Source organism: Coregonus clupeaformis, chromosome 7, assembly GCF_020615455.1.
Source record: "Coregonus clupeaformis isolate EN_2021a chromosome 7, ASM2061545v1, whole genome shotgun sequence".
Classification (NCBI taxonomy): domain Eukaryota; kingdom Metazoa; phylum Chordata; class Actinopteri; order Salmoniformes; family Salmonidae; genus Coregonus; species Coregonus clupeaformis.
In genome coordinates this window covers 27809069-27829613 of record NC_059198.1, presented here as the reverse complement: position 1 = coordinate 27829613, position 20545 = coordinate 27809069, and the positions used below count along the sequence as shown (strand labels likewise).

General features: G+C 43.8%; 1 protein-coding gene and 1 pseudogene across 3 annotated transcripts in view; one reads left to right on the top strand and one right to left on the bottom strand.

The window, feature by feature from the left end:
* LOC121568662 overlaps window positions 1–20545 on the bottom strand; it is a 55209-nt pseudogene that overhangs the window by 6572 nt on the left and 28092 nt on the right.
* LOC121569102 (inactive rhomboid protein 1) overlaps window positions 16106–20545 on the top strand; it is a 64409-nt gene continuing 59969 nt past the window's right edge. Inside the window, exon 1 of one of the 3 annotated variants that reach the window (XM_045221279.1) lies at window positions 16106–16469. The gene's annotated coding sequence lies outside the window, so the exon portion shown is untranslated. The remainder of the gene's footprint in view (window positions 16470–20545) is intronic. The other 2 variants (XM_045221280.1, XM_045221281.1) reach the window with 2 other exon arrangements.

The window sequence follows — 20545 nt, the reverse complement described above, 5'->3', positions numbered from 1 at the left end:
TTCCTAGATCTAATATTTGCATGGCTCGTTTTTATGATGTCATGGCAGCTGTCCCGTAGTACTTTTATCACTTGCTCTTGTGTGACCAAGTGATCTAATGCTCCAGAGTTAGAAGATCGGATTGATTTTATTGAAGATATCATTGTTATCAAGAACTTTGATTTGATTACCTCTCAGTAATTTGGGAATGTATACTAGGCAATTATACGGTATTGGAATAGCAGAATGAGACTCAGATTTGTCACATTATAATGTATCTCAAACAAAAACCATTGATTGCAAAGTTAAACAAACCATACAACTCTATGCACAAGGACTACTTTGAACAATTTACACAGAAAATTTTACAAAAACACACTTTTTTAAATTTATTTTTTATTTTATATATATATATATACATATACATATATATATACACATATATACATACATACATACACACATATACATATATATATACATACATACACATACACATACATACACATATACACACATGCATACATACACATACATATCCTTTAAAAAATATATATATATTCCCCTTTATTACTTTCCAACCCCGCCACCCTTTCCCCACTTGGAGTAAACTAGTGAACAACAACGCCTAGGCCTCTACTTCCAGCCCATACCCCCTATCTACATTTTATGGACACAGTCAATTTTACAGTAATTACATTTTGTTTGTTCTTTCTCCTGAACTTCTTCTACTCTCAACCTCTCTGATCATTTTCATGATGTCCATCCAGTTTGCTTCTATATGCCATATCTTTCTAACTGTGCTCCTTCACAAAAGCTCCCAACCTACAACCCATACACTTATTATGGATACAGCGTGCCTACATTATTAGTTATCTTGTTATTGTTTGTTGTTAGTTGTTATTAGTCCCATCCTTCAATTCCATTCAACACCTCCCATCTATCTTTTAACACCATCCATATAGGATTTCTATTTGCCATATATATTTCAACTGTACTGTGATGTCTTACAAAAGTTCTGAACCTTTCTATTCTCATTGTTTCTACAGATTGTGAATTGAAAATAAACATTTTTGCTAATAGTATTATTATGTTATTGATCGATTGACTATGACTTTTCAGATCACCCAGTAGTGCTATCTGCAGGGTTAGCTCCAGGTAAATATTGCAATCCTTTAGCCATTCCTGGACCTGTGTCCAAAAACAAGCTACAAATGGACAGTACCAAAACAAATGATCTAATGATTCTGTCTCTTCGCAGCAAAATCTGCAGAGCTGGGAAGATTGTATCCCCCATATAAATAACATTCTATTGGTAGCAAGAATTTTATATAATAATTTAAATTGAAAGATTCTAAGTTTTGAATCCGGTGTCGTTTTGCGTATCAGTTCATAAACACTATGCCATGGGATCGGTACGTCAAAAATCTCTTCCCAACTATTTTGCAATCTATATGGGACGGCTGTCAATCCTTTGGTCCTTAAATGAAACTGATATACCTTTTTATTTATCACAGTTTTCCTTAACCAATTATGTTCTTTAATGCAAGGCCGACAGACAAGTTCCTTAGGCTGCAATTATTTGGTTGTAATTTTGGGTAGAGCAGACATTTCCATATGTTTTTGTTAGCTGCATGTGCGACATAACTCCACCAGTCCTTCCGATGATATCATTTACAAAGATGATACCTTTTTTAAACATTTTGTAAAAAAAAAAGGTTTTTTGTCAGTTAGTATATTTGAGTTTAACCACAATATTTGTTGCATTATTTGTTCTGTCGTTTCTGGAGGAATAAATTGAAATTGCATCCAACTTTCTATGGCTTGTTTTAGAAATAGTGATATCTGGGATATGATTTCCTTTTCAAATAACTGAAAGTGAGTGGATGTAATCTGAATAAAGGGAAAAAGGCCATTCTTGAACATTGGGTGAGACAATCTTACTAATTTGCTAGAGAACCAGTTCGGATTTAAGTATAACTTTTGTATGACTGAAGCTTTTAGTGATAGGTCTAATGCTTTAATATTTAATAATTTCTGTCCTCCGAATTCATATCCATTATATAAATAGGGCCGTTTAATTTTGTCTGGCTTGCCATTCCAAATAAAATTGAATATTTTTTTCTCATATAATTTAAAAAACTGTTCGCTAGGCGTAGGCAAGACCATAAGCAAATAGGTAAACTGGGATAATACTAAAGAGTTAATCAGGGTGATTTTTCCACAAATTGACAGGCACCCACCTTTCCATGGTAGCAAGATCTTATCTATTTTTGCTAACTTTCTATTATAATTTATTGAAGTATAATTTATTCCTTTGGGATATGTATTCCGAGTATATCCACATCACCATCAGACCATTTTATTGGTAAACTACATTGCAATGTAAAAATTGTATTTTTTATTGATCCAATACGTAATATAATGCATTTGTCATAATTTGGTTGTAATCCAGAGAGGTTAGAAAATGTAACTAGATCCTCTATGAGGCTGTGGAGTGATTCTAGTTGTGGATTTAAAAGAAAACATTAATCATCAGCGTACAATGACACCTTTGTTTTTAAGCCCTGGATTTCTAATCCCCTGATATTATTGTTGGATCTGATTTTAATAGCTAACATCTCGATGGCCACAATAAATAGCTATGTCGATAGTGGACAACCTTGTTTCACTCCTCTTGACAGTTTAAAACTTTCTGAGAAATAGCCATTATTTACTATTTTACACCTTGGGTTACTATACATGATTTTGACCCATTTTATAAGAGATTCACCAAAATTGAAATGCTCCAGGCATTTATATATAAACCCCAGTCGTACTTTATCAAATGCCTTTTCGAAGTCTGCTATGAATAGCAGGCCTGGTTTCTCCGATTTTCCATAATGTTCTATTGTTTCCAAACTCTCTGTTAAATGTCTACTCTGAATTAAGATTCAAAGATGTCTGCAGAAAGAATAGGGTATCAGCTATGATATGACACCTTGAGTTTGAAAAAATCTATTTTGGTTATTGAACTACAGTAAGTGAAGTGGATCAACATCGGGTAACAGAATGACATCATGGGTCCTTGATCTGAGCTATACAGAAAGGCTTAATTACGAATGTCATTCTCTTTATGGTGATCTATCCTGAATAAGTACACAACGGTAGAAAAGTTGAATGACCTCATTTGCATGTTTGGGTATTATTCTACACACTGGCTATTATTTTAATGAGCTCTGCCCACAAACAAGACCAAATTTGGTTGGTGCGGAATGGACCAAATCTGTACCAATCATAGACGTCTATGTTTCACAAGTTTGGACATCAAAGTACAGCACGGTAGAGCACAGTAGAGTACAGTATAGCACAGTACAGTAGACTAGAGTTCGGTACGGTACAGTATAGTTCAGTACAGTAAAGTACAGTGCAACACGGCGGCAGGTAGGGGCGGCAGGTAGCTTAGTGGGTAAGAGCGTTATGCCTGTAACCGAAAGGTCGCTGGTTCTAATCCCCGAGCCGACTAGGTGAAAAATCTGTCGATGTGCCCTTAAGCAAGGCACTTAACCCTAATTGCTCCTGTAAGTCGCTCTGGATAAGAGCGTCTGCTAAATGACTAAAATGTAAATGTAAACACAGTAAATCATACTGCACTCTACTCTAGTGTACTGTACTGTGCTGTTCAAACTTGTGAAACAGACATCTATGATTGGTTCAGATTTGGACTGACCAAATTTCAACTACTTTTCAACATCCATGGACGTTCGGTGTCGGTCGATGGTCAGTAGGTGAGAGGGCTGGTTACATTAAATGGAAATAGAGGGGGCTCATGGATAGGTGTCAGTAAGAGCCAGGAGAGCTGACATTAACTGGAGAGAGAGAGAGAGAGAGGGAGGGGTTGTTCAGACAGTTTTCACACTCTTGCTTTAACCACCACGAGACAGAAAGAAGAAAACAGTTATGAGCTGAACATAACAGTATGCCAGTGGATGGGAGGACATTAGCAGGTGACCCAACTGTGGTTTGTGAATACCCATTGTAGCCAATTAAATTGCAGTCATTCTGTTACAGATTTTTTGTCATTCTGGTACCGATTGGGTGACAGAATGACGCGTTTTAATCACTTAATAAATCATAAACATCTAATTGGTAGGTCTACCTTTACTTGTTACTTCTGTGAACTTTCATTATCCTCCCTCCTCATGAGAGAGATAAATTAGAAAATATCTTAAAGATATGTGGGTTTTTGGTAACAGTGACAAGACAGTAGGTCATATTTCTTAAACTTACAGAAGGCAAATAATTTCTGCAAAAATAAATATAAATGTTGATATTAGTTGGCAGGGGTCTTTACGTCAACATTATTGTGTTTTGATGTATTTCTAATACCTTTTAAGGCTTTTTTGCTAGATGTTTCCTAAGACCCTTTTCCATCTGTTTGACCAGAAAACAAAGCCTTTGCTTATTCCTAATTTTTATGATGAAAATGCCCTACTTTTTATGTGGCGATAGAGAAAAGGGTAGCTTGCCATTATCCAAAATTAACAGAGAGCGCAACCATTTTTGAGTACATCAATTCCTTGCCTTACTTGAGTACATTGAGTACATCAATTCAGTGCAAATCAAACACTTCTATTCTTTGAGAGCAGCATGTTGAAGTTATTGGATGATAAGAGCGTTGTGCCAGTAACCGAAAGGTCGCTGGTTCTAATCCCCGAGCCGACTAGGTGAAAAATCTGTCGATGTGCCCTTGAGCAAGGCACTTAACCCTAATTGCTCCTGTAAGTCGCTCTGGATAAGAGCGTCTGCTAAACGACTAAAATGTAAAAAAAAAAATGTAATGTGTGGCCACTGTGGAAACCAGGTGTCCTTTAATTCCTATTGGCGACAGGTCTGTGACTGACTGATGGTGAGCCGAGGGGGGAGCCAGACACAAACCCCCAGAGCAGCTCTGGTAGTAGAGGCCAGGGATGGTTGGATGACTCTGCCATATATCTGATCTGATGGTCTAGCTGAGGCCATCATTCCCATGCTCTGGCTCTATCTGTTGGCTCGGTTAGCTGTGTTTCCTGTGACTGTCAGCAGTGTGGATGGGCTCTGGGCTGGGCTTGGCAGTGCCACTGATGAGTTAAATGAGCTGGGTGGGTAGTGGTGGGCAGAGCTTGGCTGTCCTTTTGCATTATGGCCCCCTTTCATCTCTGAGGTGAACACAGCTATGACGATGCTTCTTTGCAGGGACACCAAGGACCTGTCTGTGATGCACAGATGGATGGTCTCGGTACAGCAACCAGAATGCATCAGTCAGCGCTAGGCAGCACAGACTGTCTAAATATCTTATAGCACTGTGACTCATAGCCCCCTAATTACACTGAACAAAAATATAAACGCAACATGTAAAGTATTGGTCCCATGTTTCATTAGCTGAAATAAAAGATCCCAGAAATGTTCCATATGCACAAAAACCTTATTTCTCTCAAATGTTGCGCACAAATTTGTTAACATCCCTGTTAGTGAGCGTTTCTCCTTTGCCAAGATAATCCATCGACCTGAGATGTGTGGCATATCAAGAAGCTGATTAAACAGCATGATCATTACACAGGTGCACCTTGTGCTGGGGACAATTAAAGGACACTCTATAATGTGCAGTTTTGTCACACAACACAATGCCACAGATGTCTCAAGTTTTGAGGGAGCGTGCAATTGGCATGTTGACTATAGGAATGTCCACCAGAGCTGTTGCCAGATAACTAAATGTTAATTTCTCTACCATAAGCCTCCTCCAACGTCTTTTTAGAGAATTTGGCAGTACTTCCAACCGGCCTCAGGACCGCAGACCACTTGTATGGCATTGTGTGGGCAAGCAGTTTGCAGATGTCAACATTGTGAACAGAGTGCCCCATGGTGGCGGAGGGGTTATGGAATGGGCAGGCATAAGCTACAGACAACGAACACAATTGCATTTTATAGATGGCAATATGAATGCACAGATATACCATGACGAGATCCTGAGGCCCATTGTCGTGCCATTCATCCGCCGCCATCACCTCATGTTTTAGCATGATAATGCATGGCCCCATGTCGCAAGGATCTGTACACAATTCCTGGAAGCTGAAAATGTCCCAGTTCTTCTATGGCCTGCATACTCACCAGACATGTCACCCATTGAGCATGTTTGGGATGCTCTTGATCGACGTGTACGACAGCATGTTCCAGTTCCCGCCAATATCCATCAACTTCGCACATTCTTTGAAGAGGAGTGGGACAACATTCCACAGGCCACAATCAACAGCCTGATCAACTCTATGCGAAGGAGTTTTGTAATGGCAGCTTGAGGCAAACGGTGGTCACACCAGATACTGACTGGTTTTCTGATCCACACCCCTACTTTGTGAAATCCTAGATTAGGGCCTAATGAATTTTGTTTCAATTGACCGATTTCCTTATATGAACTGTAACTCAGTACAATCTTTGAAATTGTTGCATGTTGCGTTTGTATTTTTGTTCAGTATAGCATAGTGCCACTTTGATCTGCTACTGGTGGAAACTTGCTCCAGAGAATTTTGTTGTCAAACCTGAATATTTGTGTCTAGGCTTTTTTGAGAGATTAACAAAGTCCCTTTGGTTGATTCCCAAACCTAGTACTCTGACCCACATAAGGCCTTTCAGATTTATACTGAACAAAAATATAAGTTGAGTTACAGTTCATATAAGGAAATCAGTCAATTGAAATAAATGCATTAGGCCCTAATCTATGGATTTCACATGACTGGGCAAGGGTGCAGCCATGGGTGGACCTGGGAGGGCATAGGCCCACCCACTTGGCAGCCAGGCCCACCCACTGGGGAGCCAGGCCCAGCCAATCAGAATTAGTTTTTTCACACAAAAGGGCTTTATTACAGACAGAAATACTCCTCAGCACCCCACCCCTCCTCAGACGATTTCACAGATGAAGAAGCTGGATGTGGAGGTCCTGGGCTGGCATGGTTACACATGGTCTGCGGTTGTGAGGCTTGTTGGACGTACTGCCAAATTCTCTAAAACGACGTTGGAGGCAGTTTATGGTAGAGAAAGTAACATTCAATTATCTGGCAACAGCTCTGGTGGACATTCATGCAGTCAGCATGCCAATTGCACGCTTCCTCAAAACTTGAGACATCTGTGGCATTGTGTTGTGTGACAAAACTGCACATTTTAAAGTAGCCTTTTATTGTCCCCAGCACAAGGTGAACCTGTGTAATGATCATGCTGTTTAATCAGCTTCTGATATGCCACACCTGTCATGTGGATGGATTATTTTGGCAAAGGAGAAATGCTCACTAACAGGGATGTAAACACATTTGTGCACAACATTTGAGAGAAATAAGCTTTTTGTGCGTCTGGAACATTTCTGGGATCTTTTATTTCAGCTCATGAAACATGGGACCAACACTTTACATGTTTAGTTATATATTTTTGTTCAGTATACTTAGGATTTACTCAATAATATTTGAAGCCACTAACCAATCATAAAGCCATAAAACGAGGGTTGTATTCAGTAGGTGGAAAACATTTTGAAATGGACTGAACTAGTCCATTGAGATTACAGAATACAAAATACATTTTTGTTTTCAATTGAATAGGTTTTGCTACAGTGTGCCCTACTGAACATGACCCAGGAGGAATTCACTCTGACCCACCAGTGACTCCTTACACAGCATTTAGGAAATAATTTGCTTGTTTGTAAAAGGTGTTTGGAAGATGTATTGCTCTCAGGGAAAACCCCTGAAGCTGTCAATGCAAGCATATTAACTGTGCTTTTACATGGTGTGATATGTAATGATTTACCTATTAAATGTTTAAACAGACAGATGGCAACCCTCTCATGTTTCAGTGGAGCACCTGCTTGGCTTACTGTGCTCAGTGTACCACACAAAGGAGAGGGAGCAAAGCCATACTGTTTGGGAGTATTAAATCATGCATGCTTTTCATTATGCTTCCCCTCATGCCAAATGTATATTATCTTCAAACTACACTGAACCAAAATATAAATGCAACATGTAAAGTGTTCGTCCCATGTTTCATGAGCTGAAATAATAGATCCCAGACATTTTCCATACGCACAAAAAGCTTATTTATCTCAAATGTTGTGCACAAATGTGTTTACATCCCTGTTAGTGAGAATTTCTCCTTTGCCAAGATAATCCATCCACCTGACAGGTGTGGCATATCAAGAGGCTGATTAAACAACATGATAATTACACAGGTGCACCTTGTGCTGAGGGACAATAAAAGGCCACTCTAAAATGTGCAGTTTTGTCATACAACACAATGCCACAGTTGTCTCAAGTTTTGAGGGAGCGTGCAATTTGCATGCTTACTGCAGGAATGTCCATCTGAGCTGTTGCCAGACAATAAGCTGCCTCCAACGTCAATTTAGAGAATTTGGCAGTACGTCTAACCGGCCTCACAACCGCAGACCACGTGTAACCATGCCAGCCCAGGACCTCCACATCCGGCTTCTTCACCTGCGGGATCTTCTGAGACCAGCCACCCAGACAGGTGATAAAACTGTGGGGTTGTACAACTGAAGAATTGCTGCACAAACTTACAGAAACCGTCTCAGGGAAGCTCATCTGTGTGCTCGTCATCCTCACCAGGGCCTTGACGTGACTACAGTTTGGCGTCGTAACCGACTTCAGTGGGCAAATGCTCACCTTCGATGGTCGCTGGCACATTGGAGAAGTGTGCTCTTCACAGATGTATCCTGGTTTCAACTGTACTAGGCAGATGGCAGATGTGTATGGTGTCATGTGGGTGAATGGTTTGCTGATGTCAACGTTGTAAACAGAGTGCCAAATGGTGGCGGTGGGGTTATGGTATGGGCAAGCAGGCATAAGCTACGGACAATGAACACAATTGCATTTTATTGATGGCAATTTGAATGCACAGAGATACCGTGACGAGCTCCTGAGACCCATTGTCGTGCCATTCACCCGCTGCCATCAGCTCATGTTTCAGCATGATAATGCACGGCCCCATGTCACAAGGATCTGTACACAATTCCTGGAAGCTGAAAATCTCCCAGTTCTTCCATGGCCTGCATACTCACCAGAGATGTCACCCATTGAGCATGTTTGGGATGCTCTGGGTTGACGTGTACGACAGTGTTTTCCAGTTCCCACCAATATCCAGCAACTTCGCACAGCCTTTGAAGAGGAGTGTTACAACATTCCACAGGCCACAATCAATAGCCTGATCAACTCTATGCGAAGGAGATGTGTCGCGTTGCATGAGGCAAATGGTGGTTTTCTGATCCACTCCCCTACTTGTTTTTTAAAGGTATCTGTGACCAATAGATGCGTATCTGTATTCCCAGTCATGTGAAATCCATAGATTAGGGCCTAATGAATTTATTTAAATTTACTTACTTCCTTATATGAACTGTAACTCAGTAAAATCTTTTATATTTTTGTTTAGTGTATTAACTCTCTCCACAGCAGCCCCATCATCACTCACGTTACTCTTTAAGGACAAACAACATTAATTAAGCACTGTCATAACCCATTTAGAAGAGCTGAGAGCAGACAACTAACAGTACACAGACCTGAAGCCACCATTAGACTCAAAGGAACTATGATGAAAATAGCTGCTGCAGTACCACACAATGTAAATAAATCATAACTAAACCCTAACATGAAGTTTTAAGGCAAGTAGTCACAACTTTAGAACACAGTGTTTTCTGCCTCCTCTGTTCGCCTCACTGAACTTTTGCTAAATTTAACCTGATATCTCTGTCAGCTGACAAGCAGATCCAAGCGTTACTAATCAGAGGCTCCATAGTCCTGCACTACTGTACTCTACTTTTCCCTTCTCACTCTCTCTCTCACTCTCTCTCTCTCTTTGAATATTGTAAATCACAGAGTATTGGTAGTTCCATTCAGTTAGTAGTGGCTTAAAATGTTTATTTTGCTACAGTGGCAGGTCAATAGCATGCTTGCTGCTTCTTCTTGGTTGGATAGGCTTGCATTTTTCAGATGACAAAAGGGCATTGGAACTACAGCTGAGTGAATCAGTGCTTCGCAGAGAGAAATGCTAGAAACATTTAATTGAATTCTTCAATATTCTCTTCCCTCTGCTCAAGCACTTGAGGAGTAATGTATTTAGGTTTCTCTCCATTAAATAGGTAAATGGATTCTACATTGAAAGGGCGGTGTCATGTTTTACTGAATTAAACTGTAGTTGACATGCTGCCAAAAAACTTTGGATGTCTTTCACAAATAATGTTTGCTTAGGATCATAGTCTGTATTCTGCGTTTGAAGTGGTTCTCCATACGGTTATTCATCAAATACAGAAACAGTTGTGGCTAACCAAGTGATATTGACACAGACTCTTATCTACAGCTACCTGTTTGTTGGCATCAGACTTCCTCTTCAGAACATTCCATGGATTCCAGCCCAGGTGTTCTCTACAGCTCTCAATCACCTTATTCAGCAATCCAGTCTTGAGTTGATCTTTCACCTGTTAATGAAAAACAGTCACTGAGGTCTCTTGTTACTATTTGATGAGAAGAAGCCATATGCGAGGCCTTTGGATGACGGCAGAGCCTAATCTTCATCTGCCTCCTCTCTGTTTGATGGGATTAATATTTAATAGATGATCATGAATGTTTCACGCGACTCCTTTCTTGTGTGGCGCAACAGAGGTGTCAGGTGCCCCGCAGGTGGGCGCGGATCCTCGGTGGGAGGGAGAGCCAGGATTACTGCTCCACATCCGCTGAAATTGGGCTCCAAGAGGCTCTGAGAGGCCCCTGGCTGGCTCCTCCTAACTTTCAGAGAAACACTTGATCAGAAACATCTGTCCAACCTGCTCACATTTAGTCACTCAACTTTGTGGGGTTCTCAAGAAAGCAGCCTATTCTGATCAAACTAGAGATACAGAAACTGGAATGTGGGAGGTAGTTTCAGTTGGTCAAGAGGCTGAGTGGGAATCGAGAGGTTGAAAGAGAATTCTGAAAGGAGTTGAAAGAGCTCTAATGAAAGAGGAATAAAAGACAAATGAAATGACTAAAGACCCTATGCTGTCATTGTAGCTGCAAAACACATATCCTTAGTCACTGTTTAACTGTCTGCATGTGGTTTTACAAGTTAACTGTATGTGCAGATATGGCTTAAATCAGGTTTATTGGCATACCGTGCTCAATAACGACGAAATATGAACATCCCCTCGAAAGCTTCTCAAACAATATTATAAGCAAAACTCAAGCATCTGTTGCTCACAGATAATAGCAATTGTATGTTTCATTGATTGAGCGAGCGAGGCCATAGTTTTAGAAGGAGAATGTTTTCACACAAAGAGGCCTCTCCCCCTGACCATTGAGTTTATTGGTGTAGCCTGATAACAGCGTTCTTGTCTCCAGTCACACCTGCAGCCCTCCTGTTAATCAACAGCCATTAGGCCAGGCAAGCAGGTGTGGGAAGCAAGGCCGTCTGCAACCCACAGTCTGCGGCTGCTGCTCTGATCACAGCTAGGGAGTTAGAGGTCTACTCAACAATCACATTCTGTGTGCCTGCAGCCAAAACTGTTTTTTGTTTGTTCATTATTTTACCCTTGTGACTGTTTTGGAGGCCTCCTGCTCTGCTTATCCAGCTGCTCAATGTGAGAATGGGATGGATGGTTTTCTCCTTGTTTCGTTGTTTGATCTGAGTGCTACCTGCGGCTGCTTCGTTTTTTATTATTCATGTCTATTATTCATGTGTTATAAACTGTAAGAATGTGCGATTTCATTGGGTTGGAATTCAATCTACAGGATATATACAAAAGTCAACTTTGCAGAGTATCACTGTATAGGGTAGTTGTTGCGATGTCTCAGTGGTAGCTGGTGTATGGAGGCCGAAAAATAAGGCAAGTGAGCTGACTTTGAGTCTTGATGGAGCAGACGCTGTGGCTTTACATTGAACATCACAGCCACTGAGAGTAGGCTACTCAAGGATTGTCAATAAGCTATTCGGTCAGGTTCTACCCGGAGTCTCTTTTCATGCTAGCTCCTCTTATATGTCAGTTTACATTATGCCCTTTCCAGATCCCTTCACTCTTATGGAATAAACTATGTGAACCTTACAATGAGTATAAAATGCACTGCAGTGAGTACCCAAACCCCTAAAGAATTGTAGAAAGTAAGCTTCATTATCTCAAAGCACCAACTGTACACTATAAGATTATGCAGTCAGTCTGTTGATGTTAATGCACAAGATTCATTGAAGCATTACATGGTCTCACTCTCTGTTGTTTTCCCTCAGTCTATTTGTTAAGCTTTAGATTCCTAATGGAACTACCAGTCCGCTGTCTGGATGATATGTCAATGTAGCTTTGAAGACTGCCGGCCTGCCTGTCTCTCTGATGCCTCCACTCCTCCTGCCTGCTGTATGTATCTGTTTTCCCCACCTGAATGAGAATGGCTTTAACCCATGCAGGAATTATTGTCTCTCTCACTGCTTTAGCTTAGTCTCGGAAATGATGGTCCTTCCGCCACCTCTGTGGTTGGCTGACACAGGAGGAAATAGTTGTATTATCCATCTGACGGTGTTCCTTTGGTTAAACATGGCCTTTGCAGCTCAACCCTTTTATCTGTGTGTGATTGATGGAGCTTCAGGGGAGCTGGAGTGCTCTTAGTGGTCTGGCGTCGGCTGTATAATCGCTAGCTGCCTATGCCCTGGCCTGGCCTCACCCCCTCCACACTTCCCCCTCTCCTCGACCCCGGGGAGAGTTCACCGTTAATCACAGCTACTTCATGGTATATCAATCAGAGGCTCCCTACGCTGCCTCACAAGCCTTTAATGTATGTATTGAAGAGCGTTGTCTGTTGTTTGTATTTGTATTGTACTTACTTAAAAGGTATATCAGACCATATACATAGAAGGTTGATCATTCAGTGGGAAATGGGATACCTAGTCAGTTGCGCAACTAAATGCATTCAACTGAAATGTGCCTTCCGCATTAAACCCAGTCCCTCTGAATCAGAGAGGTGCGAGGAGCTGCCTTAATCGACGTCCACGGCGCCCGGGGAGTAGTTGTTGTTGGGGGTTAACTGCCTTGCTGAAGGGCAGAACGGCACATTTTTCCACCTTGCCGGCTCTGGGATTCGAACCAGCGACCTTTCGGTGACTGGTCCAACACTCTCTTAACCGCTAGGCTACCTGCCGCCTCAATGCTAATGGAGAGTACTTTGAATATCAAATTGTTAATTCGAGCCACACTGTATTTGTAGGTGATCGTCTGCTACAGAATGTAAGTAGAAGCATACAGTATGTTTGCAAATGTTTCTGACATTTTGTTCAGAACTGAACATTTTTCTTTATAGGTGGAAAATTGCAGTAATTTTCAATAGTCGTGCCACTTTCGAGGTGTTGCAAGGTTTCATTGCCACGCTCCTGACGTGACGCCAGCCATGTGTGTCTTGTGGTCAGTTCTGGGAGCAGTGAGTCAGTGTTTTACAGGGGAGGGAAGACACTGCTAGGCAACCTGTTGCTTTTCATGAATAAGTGTCGACTTCAGCCAGGGACAGCCTCAGGGCTTCCAGACTCTCTGGTCAAGAGGGAGTGTTTGGATGGAGAAGTGGAGCCAGACAGCCATGAGGGAGGGGATCCCAGGCTGAGGTAACCCCTGCCAGGAGAGGAACCTGGGGCTCCTGTACCCAGCAGTCTCAATCTAGAGAAACCCGCTAGGGTTGTCATCACCTCTGGAACCTCCTGCCCCCGTATCAGACTCCCCACTCTAAAGGCCCAGAGTGGATATGAGCTTTCACTGAGAACATGGTGGAATTGAATGGTCTTTACATTAGAACCAACAGACTTTCTTCTCTGAGGAGCACTTAGACGCTCCAAACAACTATTCCTGGACAAAAACCTCCCTTGGATTGAATTAAAGAACAGAGAGTACTTTGAATATCAAATTGTTAATTCGAGCCACACTGTATTTGTAGGTGATCGTCTGCTACAGAATGTAAGGAGCTGAAATGAAAAACAAATCTGACCTGGAAACAGGGAAAACACAGGGCCGCTTAAAAGAGTTTGGGTCTACGTAAGAGTTTCAGCCACTCTTGGAGGAAAATGGAAGTATCTCTATAAACAAATACACAGACAGCCTGTAGGGAGGAGGTCAAAGACATGGCAGTGTGGTGCTAGGACAACAACCTCTCCCTCAACGTAATCAAGACAAAGGACATGATCGTGGACTATAGGAAAAGGAGGGCCGTGCACGCCTCCATTCTCATCAAGGGGATTGTAGTGGAGCAGGTTGAGAGCTTCAAGTTCCTTGGTGTCCACATCACCAACAAACTATCATGGTCCAAACACACCAAGACAGTCATTAAGAGGGCATGACAACGCCAGGAGACTGAAAGGATTTGGCATGGGTCCTGCTCGGCCTCCGACCCCAATGCCCTACAGAGGGTAGTGCGTACGGCCCAGTACATCACTGGGGCCAAGCTTCCTGCTATCCAGGACCTCTATACCAGGCGGTATCAGAGGAAGGCCCTAAATATTGCCAAAGACTCCAGCCACCCTAGTCATAGACTGTTCTCTCTGCTACCGCACAGCAAGCGGTACCAGAGCGCCAAGTCTAGGTCCAAAAGGCTTCTTAACTGCTTCTACCCCCAAGCCATAAGACTGCTGAACAGCTAATCAAATGGCTACCCTGACTATTTGCATTGCCCCCCTTTAATACGCTGCTGCTACTCACTGTTTATTATCTATGCATAGTCACTTTACCCCTACCTACATGTACATATTACCTCTTACCTCGACTAAACTGTACCCCCCCCCGCACATTGACTCAGTACCGGTACCCCCTGTTATTGTTATTTTATTGTTGCTCTTTTATTTTCTTACTTTAGTTTATTTAGTAAATATTTTCTTAACTCCTATTTTTCTTAAAACTGCATTTTTGGTTAAGGGCTTATAAGTAAGCATTTCACGTTAAGGTCTACACCCATTGTATTCTGCGCATGTAACAAATAACATTTGATTTGATTTGATTTAGGGCTGTAAAAATATAAAAAACAAGACCGATTTTGTCTAACACACTGTGTGTTTTTCTGCTTTTCATGTGTCTGTCTCAGGAGGAAATTACTGGCGTATGGGAACAGGGTCCATGGGCTGGGAAAGGAAGAGGCTTGGAGAGTAGAGTGACTAATCATGAAGACATGGCTGGAAAGTCCCAGAGGACAGATATGGGAGGAATCTCAGGTACCTGAGGTGAGAATAATGAAATGTCATACATCTTTGTCTTAGCTATCAAATTCCTGCAGTGGAGTTGATTTCATCTATCTTCATTTCAACTGTCTGTGACTGTGATGGGAACCTATCTCACAGCAGACACCCTGCTCATATGCTCATCAATGCTTAACTAAAATTCAACTGATAGAATACTTTATAACCGTATACAGTAGACAGTACAGATGTTGATCTATACAATTATCTTGAGAATTCATTAGGCTACAGTAGGTTCTTATAGGACAGGCTGCCTAAGCTAGTTATTTATGTATCTATTTTTAGAGGTGTCTAGCCACTTGTCCATGGAATTTAACAAACAGACATGATGGGCTTTGAGTTACATCAGCTTCTAGGTTCAGTGATCTTAAAGGATGTGATGTGAAACAATATCACATGACTGCTCTCACAACAGAGTACCTTGAGACACTGGACCATGCATGTCTATGCAGTGTCATTCTGTCCTGATCTGTTATTCTTAAACATGTTAGGACCATTGTTTTGTTTCAGTTTGTTTAATGCTTGAAACATGCTTTACAAATAAAGTTATTATGACTGGGATATAAAGAACAGATATTGAACAGATCTGTTGAAATTATCATTCCCTTACTTTAACTACAAAATGAGTAGCCAACAAAGGTATGAACAGGGGTTTGATAACTTAGTAGGCTAATAACCATGTAATTACAGTTAACATGATAAACTATTGATCAGGGCTGGTCAGGTATGTCCTATGACGTCATGTCATATGATTTCTCTGGATAGGCCAATGTCTGGGTAGTGCAAAATGAGAGCGTACATTATTTGTTATGATCCTGTCTCTTTAATATTTTTAAACCTGATCTCTTCTTGCTTAGTCACGCCCGTCAGCGGGTTAGCGCCGAGCGCGGCAGTGGCTTCCCATGTAAACCGATTGGCTGGTGGGTTTGACGGTCTTGTCCTATGCTCAAGGGCGGGGTCCGCGGTCCGTGAAACTGAATTACCGGCAGAAGAAAACTTACCCTGGTTGAGCCTTGGAGTGTGGGAATGCGCTGGACACTGCCTGTGAAAATAGGAGCCCAATAGACATATCTGGGAATGTCTTAACGTTTTGTGGCTAGTTCCAGGATATAGAATAGGACTCTTGTTTGACTCGAAATAAATTATTATTTTTCCTTCTCAGAATGAAGTGACACCACAACACATTTCAATAACTGGGATCTGAATTCTTTACAACCAGATTTTTTTCACCACACCGGAAAACATCGGACTTGATTTTGAAAAGGGTAAGTTGCTTTTTATTCTGCATGAATAGTCTGGGTTTAGAGTGCTAGGCTATATGGGATTTAATACATCAGAAATAGAATGTTAAGAAGACGATCCGGAATAAGCAATATGTCCCTCCTTCTGTCGCGTGTGCGCACGGTTGTATGATCGATAGCCTAAACCGGGATCGATAGTCTCCTCACACGATCCAAAGGGAATGTATCGAACGAATTATACTATTTGATTTTGGAACCTGTTTTGAATTGCCTGGTTCACAAGCATTTGTGCTGTAGGTTGCAAAGATCTACGTCTATTGCTATACAATATAAGACCTTTCTTTCGTTTAGCATATTTGTGATTGTGAATGACAGCTTGTCATCACCTCAATACCAGTGCTTCTATTCTATGTTTGTCATTCCGCGAGCGCCTATAGGCTTCACGACAGTCAGGCATGTTCATTTGTAGCATAGTAGCACGCCCGGTCTGTAAAGGCGCACATAGCAAGGTATTGCTATAGAATATGGGTGCTATAACGCAGGCTACACCTTAGCTATTTTGGCAGGTGTTGAATGTAACAGTTCTCCTCTGATAATGTTTCTCCTGGAATAAGTGGGTTCAGGTGTTTTCTAAGCAAAATCATTGGAATAAAATTATTTATGGCTGTACTCTTTCACCTTTTACTCCAACGATTGTTCATGATGACCATTATCAATATTCTGTTATGAAAAGGCAATATTACTATTGATAGTTATTATTAGGTAATTGATTGTTTGTTAACATTTTCATACATGTCATGAATGCAATGCCACTGTCTAGACTCCAAAATATAGCATAGGCATCTGCCTCCACTGTGCTACCTGATCAATGGACACTGTACTACAGCCCCCTGTCTGCAACAGGAATGAGAGATGTATTCAAATGTGCTGAGTTATTTTGGCAAAGTGAGAAGAGCAGCAGACCAGGCAGGCAGCACATGGCCTGCTGAAACATGATCTCATCCAGAGGATCATCATGAGGGCTGATGTCATGACACAGATACAGCAGGCAGGGCCATGTTGTGTGATAGTGACGGTCATGCTCATCATCTTACTGTTCCAACTGGAGAAAAGGGGGGGTGAGGCATGTGTGGAAGATGCTGTGTGGCATTTGTGTGCCTTACAATCGAGAGATAATATTTATTTGAAAAACCAAGGGGTTCTAGAGCTGGCATTGAAGGGAGCAGGTGGGAATAGGCTAGCCAGGCCTGTGTTGGTTGGTTGGTATGTGGGTGTAGCAGGGGGATGCTGAGGTAGTCATGCCCACATGAGTCATGGTGCAGTATCTGTCTATCTATCTATCAGTCAGTCTGGCTAAGTGTGCAATACTTACTCACTGTCTCTCCAAGTGGTGTTGTGTTCACTTGGGTTACTGGGTTGAACCTGGCTCACCCTCAGGAGTCCTGTTTTGAACCCACCAGACTGTGCCAGACCTGTTTCTGTCTTGTTTTTTTTTATTATGGGGAAGGACACTAGCATGGTAGCATAAATGCATCTCTATTATATTTAAGGCTTTCTAAGGCAGCTATGAGGTTGTGTTCTGTGTAGGTGTTTGTTGTAATCACCTCATGATGATTCATTGAAAAGCTGACCACTCTTACATGAACATTTTTAGTCATTTAGCAGAAGCTCTTATCCAGAGCGACTTACACTCTTCAGATCCAGATGTGGATACTAGTCATCCACTCATGTGTCACGGTCATTGAGAAACGGGTCAGACCAAGGTGCAGCGTTGGATGCAAACATGTTTATTTAATACTAAACACAAAACAAAACAACAAACCAACGTAACGTGAAGTCCAAGGCTATACACAATACAAGCCTATACACGGAACAAAAAACAACCACGCACAAGACACATTGGGAGCACCTGGGTTAAATGGGGTAGGCGTGATTACACAAATGGGAAACAGGTGTGTGACATAGACAACAGGTGCAACATAGACACATATAACATAGATCGGCAGTAGCAAGTATTCCGGTGACGACGAATGCCGCAGCCTGCCCGAGCAAGGAGGAGGGGCAGCCTCGGCAGAATCCGTGACAGTACCCCCCCAACGCGCGGCTCGCGTCGACACCGGCCTCGGGGACGGCCAGGAGGACGCGGTGCCGGGCGAGTCGGATGACTACGGTGGAAATCCCTCAACATGGAGGGATCGAGGATGTCCCTCCTAGGGACCCAGCACCGCTCCTCCGGACCGTACCCCTCCCACTCCACAAGATACTGCAGGCCTCCCACCCGACGCCTCGAATCTAAGATGGAACGGACCGAGTACGCCGGTGCCCCCTCGATGTCCAGTGGGGGCGGAGGGACCTCCCATATCTCAGACTCCTGGAGTGGACCAGCTACCACCGGCCTGAGGAGAGACACATGGAATGAGGGGTTAATACGAAACTCAGGAGGAAGCTGTAACCTATTACATACCTCGTTCAATCTCCTCAGGACTTTGAAAGGCCCCACAAAGGTGCGGACTCCGACCGCACAAACCTGACATAACAGGGTAGGGTCCGGGTGGGCATTCCGCCTCGGAGGCGGATCCGGCTCCGGGCGTGACGACCTCTTCCTCTCAGCCTCCCCGTTGCACCCCTGGGCTGGTCTGGACCTCGTCGCGATGCTTCCCCTCTCCTTCCTCCCACGATGCACCAAGCCCTGTCTGGACCCTGGTGTGGGAGACCCCGAACCTGGAGAGGGGCTGACGTCTGGGCCTGGATCGGCAATCCTCCCGCGATGCACCAAGCCCTGTCTGGGCCCTGGTGTGGGAGACCCCAAACCTGGAGAGGGGCTGACGTCTGGGTCTGGACTGGAACCGCTGACCGGAGCTGGACTGGAAACCGGTGGAGCGGACTACTCTGGCTCCGGAATGGATCCGCTGACCGGGGCTGGATTGGGCACCGGTGGAGCGGATTCCTCTGGCTCCGGAGTGGAGCCGCTGACCGGAGCTGGACTGGAAACCGGTGGAGCGGACTACTCTGGCTCCGGAGTGGAGCAGCTGACCGGAGCTGGACTAGACCCCGGTGGAGCGGACTGCTCTGGCTCCGGAGTGGAGCAGCTGACCGGTGCTGGACCAGGCACCGGTGGAACGGGCACGGGCCATGCCGGACTGGGAACACGCACCACTGGCTTGGTGCGAGGAGCTGGCACGGGCCGGACTGGGAACACGCACCACAGGTCTGGTGCGAGGAGCAGGAACGGGCCGGGCCGGACTGGGAACACGCACCACTGGATTGGTGCGAGGAGCTGGCACGGGCCGGGCCGGACTGGGAACATGCACCACTGGCTTGGTGCGAGGTGCAGGCACGGGCCTGCCGGACTGGCGACACGCACCACTGGTTTGGTGCGAGGAGCAGGGACGGGCCAGACCGGACTGGGAACACACACCACTGGCTTGGTGCGGGGAGCAGGTACGGGGCATACCGGGCTGGCGACACGCAGCACCGGTTTGGTGCGAGTAGCAGGTATGGGCCATACCGGACTGGATACACGCACCACTGGTTTGGTGCGGGGAGCAGGCACGGGCCTTACCGGACTGGGAACACGCACCACTGGCTTGGTGCGAGGAGCAGGCACGAGGCGTACCGGACTGGGAACCGGCGCTGGAGTTCCAGTCCTTTACTCTCCGCGCCCAGTCCTCCTCCAGTGAGGACTCCTCCTTGAGCCCCCACGAGTGCAGTGGTCGGAGCTCTTCTCTATCGATCCCCGACCACCCTTTTAGCCCCCCCCCAAAAAAAAAATTCTTGGGGCTGTCTCTCTGGCTTTCTCCTCGGTCGGCACCTTCTGTGTTGCCGTTGCTCCTCTCTAACCCGGGCCTCCTCTGTCTCCTTCCAAGGACGGCGATCCATCCCAGCCTGGATCTCCTCCCATGTCCAAGATCCCTTTCCATCCAGGATCTCCTCCCTTGTCCAGGATGTCCGCTCCTAGCCACGCTGCTTGGTCCGTTTTTGGTGGGATCTTCTGTCACGGTCGTTGAGAGACGGGTCAGACCAAGGTGCAGCGTGGTATGCGAACATGTTTATTTAATACTAAACACAAAACAAAACAACAAACCAACGTAACGTGAAGT